Here is a 14,963-nt window from a genome sequence, read left to right as displayed (position 1 = left end):
CTTTCCATAACCCACCGGTGACTCCACATCGCTGTCATCTCACCTCCGATCCTGAGGATATATTACTTCGGACAGCTACAAATGATTTTAGGCTTTAACAGTTGCTGCTTTTGAAGGAATTCCTTAATTAAAATTATTAACAAAATTATCTGTCTGGTTTCCCAGATTCCTGTTTGTTATCATTACCTGTCCCAGTGATTTAATGTCTCCTGGGCTCCACTTTCCCTTTAATACGCCCTCATTCGGCTTTAGCATGCCGGCGCCACACCTAACACCCATCTTTGCTTATTTCTTTTATCCTGTTTGCAGATGTCAGAAAGACTTACATTTTATGTCCAAATATCCCGTGCTGATGGATAAACGATTGCATGTGTAGAAAGCAAAACACATACAAATGAACATATTTATACAAATTCCGAAATTTGGCTGGAGAGTCCCACTTGGCTGGTTTCAAGACAGCTGAACAGATTTACAAGGAAAATATATGTTGGCATTGGAAACAGCGTTCTTTGTCAGAAGGGGATCTGCAAATACTCCTATGTAGAATCCGCATAGGGCCTTATTCATAAGCCCTGGAATGCTCGCCGAACACTTCCCAGCGTTTTCCTGTACCACTTTTTGAATCCGCTCTCTCACAAACCAAAGAAGTCCGAGGCATGAGCCTCACCACGTCACAAGCACTGGCAATCACATTTTAACATGTTTTACTCTGATTGGACTGTTACTTGAAAAAAAAAAATATTAATAATAATAATTTTTTTTTACTTTTGGGGGAAAAAAAAATATCTATATAAATTATAATAATAAATATGATAAAATAAACCCAATAAATATAAATACTAAATATAATAATATGAATAATAATAAATATAGATATATAAAAAATATGAATAATTATAAAGATACATAGTGAATATAATATAAATAATAATAAATATATTAAAATAAATATAAAAAAATAAGTGTACTTAAATAATAGATATATGATAATAATAATAATTATAATAAAATAAATTAAATAGTAAATATAAAAAATAATAAATATAAATACATAAAATATAATATGATAAAATAAATAATAATAAATATAAAATAAATACAAATACTAAATATAAAAAATAAATAATAAATATATTCTAATAAAAATAAATATAAAAGTATAAATGAATAATAAATATAACATAATATAAATGATAATAAATCTATCTATCTATCTATATATAAAATACACCTGGGGGGCTTTGCACCCAACCTTTTTCTGGTGCTGTTTTTTTGTCTTGTTTTTATATATATATATATATATATATATATATATATATATATATATATATAAATGTATGTATGTATGTATATATATATATATATATATATATATATATATATATATATATATATATATATATATATATAATGTATTTATTATAAAGCTGAAACCAATATAACCATTTTTTTTCTTTATCCGAAATGTAATGTTTTGGTTAAGTTTGAATACTATTTAATATTTGACTTTTTTACGGCTTTTAAAAAAAGCAAATTCATAAATGATTTAAGGTATTTATTAAAGTATTTTAATGCAAAAGTTAAATGTTAAAAAGTCTTTTAATTCAATTATTATTTCAAGCTTATTAACACCTTTGGGAGCAATTTTTATTCCTATTTTTTAATGCATTTTTTGGGTGGTTCTAAAATCCTTTTTTATTAAAAATTTTGCACATTTTCCCTTCTACAGACTCTCTGTCTGTTGCTGACTTCCGAGTGAGTTAGCTGAGAATTCCTCAGTGAGCTTGTTTTAATGGGTTGACATTAAAACTCGTACCTTCTTTCTTCTGAGCACCTCACTGCTGATTTAGGACAACATGTGAGCGAATCAATTTGAAAACATATTGAATTTCATGTAAAAATTGAATTAATTTCCAACAAAACGGCTGCACTTTTCTAGGATTCAATTTAGGGTTAAAACTTATGTGCATATAATATAATACTTACATAAAGTCTATATATTTATAAAACATTGTGCAAAACTTTTATGCAAGAGGCACTCTGCTAGGAGTTTGTTCCAAACATCTTGGAGATCTAACCACAGATCTTAGTCAAAGCTAATATCAGACATACAGTACTAAGCAAATGTTTTAGAGAGGTGTGGAAAAAATGCTGCAAAGTAAGAAGCTTACAAAAATGGAAGTGTTAATAATTTATCTGATCAATTAAGAAAACACAAAGAGCATTAACAAAGGAGAAATCTAAATCCCATCAGTATTCGGTGACCGCCTGTCGTCTTCATCACTTCTTCTAGGTCACTTCTGCACAGTTTTTGAAGGAACTCGGCAGGAGGTTGTTCCAAACATCTTGGAGAACTGACCACAGATCTTCTGTGTATGAGGCTTGTGCGGATCCTTCTGTGTCTTCATGTGATCCCAGACAGACTGGATGATGTGAGATCAGGGCTCTGCGGGGGCCAAACCATCACTCCCAGGACTCCTCATTCTTAATGACATTGGGTGGATGTTGGGGGTCGTTGTCCGACTGCAGAATTAAATTGGGAGCCAATCACTTGCCTCCCTGATGGTATTACATAATATACTTAGAGTTGAAACTTTTTTTCTCAGCAGACTATTGATGATACGTATGAATCTTATTTGCTTTTAGATCCACAGTAAATATTGAAAGTTTGGAAAAGTTGCTACAATGTGAATAAATGTAGATTTAGCCCCTAGAACTTAATTATCCTTTTGTTATTTAATACTCTATCATCTATACAGTGATGTAATCCATATGATTTTATAGTATTAGTGAGATGGAGTTTTATAAAAGACTTTGTTGCATTTAGAAGACCAAGCATCCTCCTCCGTCGTGGATGATGGGTGTGAGAGTGGGGGCTCATCTGTATTTTACCGCTGTGTGAAATAACACTGTGACTTATATCTGTCCTGCTGAGAACTATTGATTTCTCCCCCCCTTTTTTCTAGTAAATATGGCTTTTCCAGTAATTTTGACCATGTCACTTGACAATTAATAACTGCTTTATTATTTATTTTTGTAAATTAAATTTTTCCGAATTTTTTATTTATTGTTGCACCTGTTTTTAGAATGCCAGTTATTCCCGAAATTTCTCTTCCTCAGGGTAAATAATCTATTGTACAATTTAATTTTTAGTCTGATTTGCACACTTTGATGATATGTACAATTTTGTACAATTTAGAGACGGTACGCCTTGTTTGACTGTGACTCTTGATTGTGAATAAAATATACGATTCCTCTGTACTAGACATGAGCGGTTCTTTTGAAATTAGACTTTGACGACTTTGCTGAATTTTGCCCCAAAATTTAATTCATGACTAATACATTTGCGTGAATTTCAGTACTGGAAAACTTGTAATTGCTCGTAAAATGCATGTGGGGGAGAGGAGAGAGGGTGAGAAACCCGCTGACCATAAGAGCTTACCCTCTAAAGGAGGGAGAAAGGACCCCGCTGACCATAAGAGCTTACACTCTACAGGAGAGAGAGAGAATCCCGCTGACAATAAGAGCTTACACTCTACAGGAGAGAGAGGACCCCGCTGAACATAAGAGCTTACCCTCTACAGGAGGGAGAGAGGACCCCGCTGACCATAAGAGCTTACACTCTACAGGAGAGAGAGAGGACCCCGCTGACAATAAGAGCTTATACTCTACAGGAGAGAGAGAGGACCCCACTGACTATAAGAGCTTACACTCTACAGGAGAGAGAGGACCCCGCTGAACATAAGAGCTTACACTCTACAGGAGAAAGAGGACCCCACTGACCATAAGAGCTTACATTCTACAGGAGAGAGAGAGAGGACCCTGCTGATCATAAGAGCTTACACTCTACAGGAGAGAGAGAGAATCCCGCTGACCATAAGAGCTTACACTCTACAGGAGAGAGAGAGGACCCCGCTGACAATAAGAGCTTACACTCTACAGGAGAGAGAGAGGACCCCACTGACTATAAGAGCTTACACTCTACAGGAGAGAGAGAGAATCCCGTTGACCATAAGAGCTTACACTCTACAGGAGAGAGAGGACCCCGCTGGCTATAAGAGCTTACAGTCTACAGGAGAGAGAGAGAGGACCCCGCTGACCATAAGAGCTTACACTCTACAGGAGAGAGAGGACTCCACTGACCATAAGAGCTTACACTCTATAGGAGAGAGTGAGAATCCCGCTGACCATAAGTGCTTACACTCTACAGGAGAGAGAGGACCCCGCTGGCCATAAGAGCTTACAGTCTACAGGAGAGAGAGAGAGGACCCCGCTGACCATAAGAGCTTACACTCTACAGGAGAGAGAGAGGACCCCACTGACTATAAGAGCTTACACTGTACAGGAGAGAGAGGACTCCACTGACCATATGAGCTTACACTCTACAGAAGAGAGAGAGGACCCCGCTGACCATAAGAGCTCACACTCTATAGGAGAGAGGACCCCACTGACCATAAGAGCTTACACTCTACAGGAGAGAGAGGACCCCGCTGGCCATAAGAGCTTACAGTCTACAGGAGAGAGAGGACCCCGCTGACCATAAGAGCTTACACTCTACAGGAGAGAGAGAGAGGACCCCGCTGACTATAAGAGCTTACACTCTACAGGAGAGAGAGAGGACCCCACTGACTATAAGAGCTTACACTGTACAGGAGAGAGAGGACTCCACTGACCATATGAGCTTACACTCTACAGAAGAGAGAGAGGACCCCGCTGACCATAAGAGCTTACACTCTATAGGAGAGAGGACCCCACTGACCATAAGAGCTTACACTCTACAGGAGAGAGAGGACCCCGCTGGCCATAAGAGCTTACAGTCTACAGGAGAGAGAGGACCCCGCTGACCATAAGAGCTTACACTCTACAGGAGAGTGAGGACTCCACTGACCATAAGAGCTTACACTCTACTGAAGAGAGAGAGGACCCTGCTGACCATACAATCTTACACTCTATAGGAGAGAGGACCCCACTGACCATAAGAGCTTACACTCTATAGGAGAGAGGACCCCACTGACCATAAGAGCTTACACTCTTTAGGAGAGAGGACCCTGCTGACCATAAGAGCTTACACTCTACAGGAGAGTGAGGACTCCACTGACCATAAGAACTTACACTCTACTGAAGAGAGAGAGGACCCTGCTGACCATACAATCTTACACTCTATAGGAGAGAGGACCCCACTGACCATAAGAGCTTACACTCTATAGGAGAGAGGACCCCACTGACCATAAGAGCTTACACTCTTTAGGAGAGAGGACCCTGCTGACCATAAGAGCTTACACTCTACAGGAGAGTGAGGACTCCACTGACCATAAGAGCTTACACTCTACTGAAGAGAGAGAGGACCCTGCTGACCATACAATCTTACACTCTATAGGAGAGAGGACCCCGCTGACCATAAGAGCTTACACTCTATAGGAGAGAGGACCCCACTGACCATAAGAGCTTACACTCTTTAGGAGAGAGGACCCTGCTGACCATAAGAGCTTACACTCTACAGGAGAGAGAGGACCCTGCTGACCATAAGAGCTTACACTCTACAGGAGAGAGAGGACCCCACTGACCATAAGAGTTTACACTCTACAGAAGAGAGAGAGGACCCCGCTGACCATAAGAGCTTACACTCTATAGGAGAGAGGACCCCGCTGACCATAAGAGCTTACACTCTATAGGAGAGAGGACCCTGCTGACCATAAGAGCTTACACTCTACAGGAGAGAGAGGACCCCACTGACCATAAGAGTTTACACTCTACAGAAGAGAGAGAGGACCCCGCTGACCATAAGAGCTTACACTCTATAGGAGAGAGGACCCCGCTGAGCATAAGAGCTTACACTCTCATGAAGGAGAGACTTACCCCGTGACTCTGGAGATGGACTATGACTGATGTATAAACTGCTCTGCTGGGAGCCACTGATCTGTGTTGTCCCAGGTATTGACCACCACTGTACAAGGTGTGATAATCCACCAAATGTCATAGTTGCAGGCAATTTTGAAGAATGTTAAAATTTGCATAAAACTGCGAATTTCAGGAAATTCGCCTAGAACTCGATCTTCCACGAATCGATCCACCCATCTCTATTCCGTAACATGGCAATTATTCGATATTGTGAGGAAGTTGAAATCGCACTGATGTGTCAGAGAAGCATGAAGAGATGTCAAAATAGTGACACTTGATTGATATGAAGTTCAACACCCATTTTAGTTGCTAAACCATTGTGCAATTGCGTTTGCACTCCGATTTGCTGATCTAAAGTTTTGCACAACTGATAACAGCACCACCCGACAGATCTAATGACTTATAGTTGGGTTTCACCAACATTTCAATCATTTTCAAAAGAAAAATAGCGCTGTTGATGTGAATGGAGTTACTTTTTACGCGTGGCCTCAAACTAGAAATGAAAATATTCCAAGAAGATCTAGAGAAGATATTTTAAAAGACTCATGTATTGCTGGAGATGTTTTATCTTGAGTTTAATTCGTTTTTAAAACTATTCAGCATTGAAGCTAATATTGCTCTATCCTAGTCCTGTATATGCTGGATTAAAGAAAAAAATATATATTTGGACATTGATTTTCCGAAGAGCTACATAAATCACAGCGATCGCAGTGTTTTTGGTGCTCCTTTTTCTCTTTTACTATTCATGGCAATTCCCCGGATATACGTCCATTTGAAAAAGTAAGCACCACAAATGAAAATGCAGAAGAAGCTTCTTCACGTTTTACTTTCCCATTTTGTTTTTTTCCTAAGAAAATGAAGAAATTGAAAAAAGGCTCAAAAAATAAATAAAAAAATAGGGCTGGATTGTGAGACATTCAGGTTCATCAAAGGGTCATAAAAAGTATAGAAAAATAACTTGTAGCAGAAGGACATCTTCGAAATGGAAGATTTTTCAATCTGATCTGGGAAGAAGAATTGTCGATTGTTAGTAATGTTTATACCATGAGGATCATTCACTCTGTTCTTCTCTACCTGTTGGTTGTACGATGTATTTTTGCTACTTTCTAATGTTTGACCACAGTTTGACCGACCACACAGATACATGAGCGTTTCCCGGTGCTGCCGTCTCTCATCACAGCAGCGGTTGCTTACATGTTCAACACTTTATGACCTGAAGTATGAAATACCTGTGGTTTGGTTTGTAGTTTCAGAAGGGTCACTTGCTTTTGGACACTTTATAAAAGCTTTTACTGTATGACTTATCCACTCACAATAAGAGGTTGAAGTTGCAGAAGGTGGCTGATCCGAACGAGTCACTTTGGAGCCCGACTTGTAACAAAAACTCTCTTAAAGTGGAACGAGTTGTGACCCCAAACTGCTTCTTTTTCTGACTTTGAATGTTAAAATATTCAGTATGAAAATGTCATGAAAGCTGACCCTAAACTGTCCCTTAATTCATGGGAGCCCTAGTCTATCCCCAGGGTTACCCCTGAAGGTGGAGATGCCTGGGTCTCATACATATCTATGCTCCTACAAAATTCTAAATTGCTCCCCCCCAGGGAGGAAAGGGGCAGGAGTAAAAGGGTAACCCTCAAGAAAGGAATGTTGGCCATCTCACCTCATTGTCTTCGGAACAAACAAAGAAAGCCCTATTCTCCGGATTTATGGGATCGGTGACAACTTGTTAAAAGGGAATATATCTTTAAATTTAAGGGTGCAATAATAAGTAAAAAGCTGTATCCTGTGATGATTCATCTTCCATTTGTCTGATATTGTAATGTTCAATATGAGGGCACGGGGAAGGGGGCACATATTTTTTCCAGTGTTTGTATGGACTTGTGGACACTTTTTGTCTATTTACAGTTTCTTTTAAGAAATAAGATAAATAATAATTAGGTAAATCTCTGGATTATTTCACGCTTTTATTTCTCCTGATTAATGTGGCAGGGCGGAGGCGGGCGATGTTCTGTGCAGACATGTAAACCCCAGAGTTTGTGTAGTAAAAATCCCAAGTGAAAAAGTGATGAATCCCAATTACCCGCAGCTCGCTACGTAAGCACCGCGTCCCAGCCCAGATCCCTTTCTTGTCCCTATTTTTATTCTTTTCAGCACTTGCCAAGTGTAATTAAGGTATTTTATACAGCGGGATATTTGTATGCCCATTTGAAGAATCAACGCGGAGTCCAATCATGTCTGAAGCTGTCGGGTTTTAGTAATCTTTATGGCTTCATAGCTGACAGCCATTGACCTTTTCACCTTTAGAGCGCCACTGTTGCACCATAGGTTCTTCCTGGTACTGCAGCTCAGCCTTAGCTGCAATACCAGATAATGCCCATGGGCAGGAGTGGCGCTGTTTTTGGGCTACAGAAATCCCAAACTGCAGTAATGCATCAAGACTGAGACTTGTGTATTGTGCTCCATTCTGTATCATCAGGTCTCTGTATCACTGGTATTGGATATTTCTAATGTTCCAGTTTCTTGTTTCTTTTGTTTGCAGCCTTAATCCTCGTAAATTCCTGTGGTTTATGAAATGACAATCCCCGAATATTGTGGCTGCTGCAGGAAAATGACATTTACCGGATACTGAGGTGAGAACATTGTGAATATGGATTAATAAATACTTTATTCTTTATCTGTGCTGATATAGTCATGTACAGCAGAGATTATCTGTTCTGCACCCTATACAACTCTATTGGGCCCAAATATTTAAAGGGTAAGTTTACTTTTATGTATTAGACCAGTCACCTGGAATACAGTACACCATGTATTATACTCCAGAGCTGCACTCACTATTCTGCTGGTGCAGTCACTGTGTACATACATTACATTACTGATCCTGAGTTACATCCTGTATTATACTCCAGAGCTGCACTCACTATTCTGCTGGTGCAGTCACTGTGTACATACATTACATTACTGATCTTGAGTTACATCCTGTATTATACCCCAGAGCTGCACTCACTATTCTGCTGGTGCAGTCACTGTGTACATACATTACATTACTGATCCTGTACTGATCCTGAGTTACATCCTTTATTATACTCCAGAGCTGCACTCACTATTCTGCTGGTGCAGTCACTGTGTACATACATTACATTACTGATCCTGAGTTACATCCTGTATTATACTCCAGAGCTGCACTCACTACTCTGCTGGTGCAGTCACTGTGTACATACATTACATTACTGATCTTGAGTTACATCCTGTATTATACTCCAGAGCTGCACTCACTATTCTGCTGGTGCAGTCACTGTGTACATACATTACATTACTGATCCTGAGTTACATCCTGTATTATATTCCAGAGCTGCACTCACTATTCTGCTGGTGCAGTCACTGTGTACATACATTACATTACTGATCTTGAGTTACATCCTGTATTATACTCCAGAGCTGCACTCACTATTCTGCTGGTGCAGTCACTGTGTACATACATTACATTACTGATCCTGAGTTACATCCTGTATTATACTCCAGAGCTGCACTCACTATTCTGCTGGTGCAGTCACTGTGTACATACATTACATTACTGATCCTGAGTTACATCCTGTATTATCCTGCAGAGCTGCACTCACTATTCTGCTGGTGCAGTCGCTGTGTACATACATTACATTACTGATCCTGAGTTACATCCTGTATTATACCCCAGAGCTGCACTCACTATTCTGCTGGTGCAGTCACTGTATACATACATTACATTACTGATCCTGTACTGATCCTGAGTTACATCCTGTATTATTCTCCACAGCTGCACTCACTATTCTGCTGGTGCAGTCTCTGTGTACATACATTACATTACTGATCCTGAGTTACATCCTGTATTATACTCCAGAGCTGCACTCACTATTCTGCTGGTGTAGTCACTGTGTACATACATTACATTGCTTATCCTGTACTAATCCTGAGTTACATTCTGTATTATACTCCAGAGCTGCACTCACTATTCTGCTGGTGCAGTCATTGTGTACATACATTACATTACTTATCCTGTACTGATCCTGAGTTACATCCTGTATTATACTCCAGAGCAGCACTCACTATTCTGCTGGTGCAGTCACTGTGTACATACATTACATTACTGATCCTGAGTTACCTCCTGTATTGTACTCCAGAGCTGCACTCACTATTCTGCTGGTGCAGTCACTGTGTACATACATTACATTACTGATCCTGAGTTATATCCTGTTTTATACTCCAGAGCTGCACTCACTATTCTGCTGGTGCAGTCACTATGTACATACATTACATTACTGATCCTGAGTTACATCCTGTATTATACTCCAGAGCTGCACTCACTATTCTGCTGGTGGAGTCACTGTGTACATACATTACATTACTGATCCTGAGTTACATCCTGTATTATACTCCAGAGCTGCACTCACTATTCGGCTGGTGCAGTCACTATGTACATACATTACATTACTGATCCTGTAGTGATCCTGAGTTATATCCTGTTTTATACTCCAGAGCTGCACTCACTATTCTGCTGGTGCAGTCACTGTGTACATACATTACATTACTGATCCTGAGTTACATCCTGTATTATACTCCAGAGCTGCACTCACTATTCTGCTGGTGGAGTCACTGTGTACATACATTACATTACTGATCCTGAGTTACATCCTGTATTATACTCCAGAGCTGCACTCACTATTCGGCTGGTGCAGTCACTATGTACATACATTACATTACTGATCCTGTAGTGATCCTGAGTTATATCCTGTTTTATACTCCAGAGCTGCACTCACTATTCTGCTGGTGCAGTCACTATGTACATACATTACATTACTGATCCTGAGTTACATCCTGTATTATACCCCAGAGCTGCACTCACTATTCGGCTGGTGCAGTCACTATGTACATACATTACATTACTGATCCTGAGTGACATCCTGTATTATACTCCAGAGCTGCACTCACTATTCTGCTGGTGCAGTCACTGTGTACATACATTACATTACTGATCCTGTACTGATCCTGAGTATCATCCTGTATTATACTCCAGAGCTGCACTCACTATTCTGCTGCTGCAGTCACTGTGTACATACATTACATTACTGATCCTGAGTTACATCCTGTGTTATACTCCAGAGCTGCACTCACTATTCTGCTGGTGCAGTCACTGTGTACATTACTGATCCTGAGTTACATTCTGTATTATACTCCAGAGCTGCACTCACTATTCTGCTGGTGCAGTCACTGTGTACATACATTACATTACTGATCCTGAGTTACATCCTGTATTATACCCCAGAGCAGCACTCACTATTCTGCTGGTGCAGTCACTGTGTACATACATTACATTACTGATCCTGTACTGATCCTGAGTTACATCCTGTATTATACTCCAGAGCTGCACACACTATTCTGCTGGTGGAGTCACTGTGTACATACATTACATTACTGATCCTGTACTGATCCTGAGTTACATCCTGTATTATACTCCAGAGCTGCACTCACTATTCTGCTGGTGGAGTCACTGTGTACATACATTACATTACTGATCCTGTACTGATCCTGAGTTACATCCTGTATTATACTCCAGAGCTGCACTCACTATTCTGCTGGTGCAGTCACTGTGTACATACATTACATTACTGATCCTGAGTTAAATCCTGTGTTATACTCCAGAGCTGCACTCACTATTCTGCTGGTGCAGTCACTGTGTACATTACTGATCCTGAGTTACATTCTGTATTATAGTCCAGAGCTGCACTCACTATTCTGCTGGTGCAGTCACTGTGTACATACATTACATTACTGATCCTGAGTTACGTCCTGTATTATACCCCAGAGCAGCACTCACTATTCTGCTGGTGCAATCACTGTGTACATACATTACATTACTGATCCTGAGTTACATCCTGTATTATACTCCAGAGCTGCACTCACTATTCTACAGATTACTATTAGCAGCAGTCAGTAAGCTTGTTGTCAGACACTTCCCTAACCGAGCTCTTATAACGCCTTCATAATTGTGAATTCCGCTATGGAGTATAATACAGGATCAATTCAATATAAAGAATATGATCTATATATAAAGTTATTTATCTTTCTATGCAAATTAATTACTTATGAATCTGTAAATTATTTTTAAATTTTTAGAAAATCTGGTTAATTGCCGACTAAACATAGTAAAAATCGCAGCAAACAAAAAGCTCAAAAACAGTGGAAAATGCCGTGAAACAAGACAGAATGAAATATTCGTCACATTGTTTTATTATTTATGACCTTTTTTTATTTGTTTTATGAATTGTGATTGTTAATTGGTTTTCTGTAGAAGCATTTTTTTTTGTTCAATATATTCCAAAAAAAAGATAGAAAGAACTGACAATAAATCTACGATGGCGGCTTTCCCGTTGGCATATCTATGGGACGGACTGGAGATAGGAAAAACACAGGAACTTGTGTCTTCACTGGGAAACCTCTCCCTTTTCCTCTGGTTGTATGAGTGACAGTGTTCATTTCAGACCAAACTTTAATGAGTCATAAGAAAAAAAATAATTTGTAAGCATATAGGTTGTAATAGTAGTGAGGCAATGTGTAATAAAGGGGTTGCTGAAGATTAGAAAAATTAGGGTGTATTAAAGGGGTTGTTGTCCTGACCATTGGTAGTTTGCCCACTGATCCTAAAAATTGGACTCCCAAAGTCAGTATATTGGTTGTCAGCATGTGCTCCTTTCACAACCTGATTTCATCTTTGGAGGACTCGGCATCACTATGACAACTCCTCAACATTGAAATTGCAATACCAAAAAAGGATGGATAGATGTGTTACTACTCTGCAAATTATGAAAAAATGGAAAGAAAATGTTCAAAACATCTGGATTTAATAATATAATCAAGATCCGCTGCTGGCAGCTCCCTTTGCAATCACCGACCAATAAGATCCCCGATTTGCTCGATGGGAGACAAGTCTGGAGATGCTGCAGTAATGGAAGCATGTTTAGTCCATGCAGGCTGCTCACAGTACCGCGAGCGACATGCGGCCTGGAGTTGTTATGTTGAAAAATGGCCCTTGGTACTCTTTGAAGAAATGGCCGTATGATGGGTTCTATGACCAAATCCATGTAACGCCGCTCTGTGAGTGCACCTGGAATGAAGACTAGAGAGAGGTCCAGCTATTGTACATTATGCTGCCCTACACCAGTAGAGTAGGACCAGTGTGACGTTCCTTCGTGAAGGCCTCTTCATGGCATTGCCTACGTGGTCTCACCAGATTAGAAGACTGGCGTCTAGTGATCCGTTCAATATTGCAAGTGAATTTAGTCGGCACAAACCGAGCCTAAGGCATCACACCGTAGCTACACAAACCATCAGAAGATGTGTCCATGACATTGGGCTACAAGCCAGACGTCCAACTACAGGTGTCCACTGACCTCACGCCACCGATCTCAAAGGCTATCATTGTGAAGGGCAAAATGGCAATGGAAGCTGGAATGGAGGTCTGTCCTCTTCAGCGATGAGTCCTTTTTTTTTGTCTTGGATGCAATGATAGCTGGAGATTGCTCTGGAGACCAAGTGGGCAACACCATGAAGTCGCCTACTCTAGGGTACATGACTATATTCCAGGAGCCTTTCTTCAACATGTCAATGCCAGGCCACATGTTCCTCGTTCTATTGGAAGGCTTCTTCGTGACATTGACTACTCTTTCTCCAGACTACACTAATATTGCATCCAAGACAAAAGATAGAGTTCCATTCTGGCCTACAGCACTCCGGTATGGTCAATTCCATGAAGAAGTCTTTATAAGGGAACGACACCTCTCGGGTCTTCATTCCAGCTACATTAACAGCTCAGTGTTACATTGATTTGGTTGCAGCCATTTCACCAAAGTGTTCCAGGAGCTGTTTTTCAACCCAACAACGCTGGGCTGAATGTTGCTCGTGCTGCTGTGGCCTAAACGTGCTACCATGGTCTGCAGCATCTCTGGACTTGTCTTCCATCGAGCACTTCTGAGACGTCATTGGTCAGTGATTACACAGGAGCTACCAGCAACGGGACTTGATGATTAGCCCAAGTGCATTCAGCGGCAGAATGTTCCTCAGATGACCACTGATAAGGGCACTTGGCTCATACTCTATACTGAATGAATCGAGATGTTTTGAAAGTTATTTCCATCCTGTGTAGATCAGTAACATGTCTATCTATCCTGTAATTTCCATAATTCCTCGACATTTCCTTCTTTGTGTTGCAGTTTCAGTGTTGGGGAGCATCTTTCTTGGTATTTAGGCAATGTATCACCACACTTCTCCTCCAGCTTCCTTCTGCCGTAACGGCTAATCTCGTCTTTCCTTATATTTGTCAATATTGTCACATTAGGAGATTCCTAGACATTTTTTGGGGGCTTTGAGCTTCCCAGTAGTTGACTTTTTGTCTAGCCGAGCAGTCAGGCGAGCCCAGTTGGATGACAGCAGCTCTAAATAGCAGGGATCGATGTTGCTGCTGTTTTTGTGTAGTTTCCTAATTTAATCGCTTTTCCTGCATCTTGAATTCATTTGAGCAGCTTTCTGTATTGTAACTAATTAAGTGTAATTTCACACTTAGTGTTCTGTAATTAGTGTGACTCATACTTGGTAATAACCCCTCAACGGTTTTTAAACCAAAAGCATAGAAACGCACAAACAAGCCAATCCTGCGAGCACGCTTCATTAACACCGTGGGGTCCACGCATCCACACAGCGGAGCGTACTTCTCTGTGCAAACCCGTGTTTGTTCACAGCGTTTGCATCCACATTTAACTTGTTAATAAAGCTTTATGTATTTGCTTAATATCATATGAAAGGTTTTAACACTGTTTTTGAGGTTGGCGGAAATTTTTTACACATGTTGCGCTCAGGAGGTCGCTCACAACAATGGTTCTGAGCTTGTTACAATGTATTTATTGTGGCTCCTAAAACATATTTCACACTTATTTTTTTTTTATATATATTCCAAGATGTGGGAAGAATTAATTACAAATAGATAGATATTAACATAGGAATTATAAATCTGTAATTTTTTACAAAAGATTCTGTACTAA

General features: G+C 40.0%; 1 protein-coding gene across 11 annotated transcripts in view; it reads left to right on the top strand.

Annotated features, from left to right (window-relative positions):
* Positions 1–14,963, top strand: part of FOXP1 (forkhead box P1) — an 809,982-nt gene that overhangs the window by 271,877 nt on the left and 523,142 nt on the right. For all 11 annotated transcript variants that reach the window (XM_073644751.1, XM_073644747.1, XM_073644748.1 and 8 more), the window contains one exon: positions 8,438–8,528. The gene's annotated coding sequence lies outside the window, so the exon portion shown is untranslated. The remainder of the gene's footprint in view (positions 1–8,437; positions 8,529–14,963) is intronic.

Source organism: Phyllobates terribilis, unplaced genomic scaffold (assembly GCF_046119375.1).
Source record: "Phyllobates terribilis strain yellow unplaced genomic scaffold, ASM4611937v1 Scaffold_8__6_contigs__length_399053987, whole genome shotgun sequence".
NCBI classification, from domain to species: Eukaryota; Metazoa; Chordata; class Amphibia; order Anura; family Dendrobatidae; genus Phyllobates; species Phyllobates terribilis.
The sequence above is the reverse complement of the archived record's forward strand: the minus strand, read 5'-3'. Positions and strand labels throughout refer to the sequence as shown.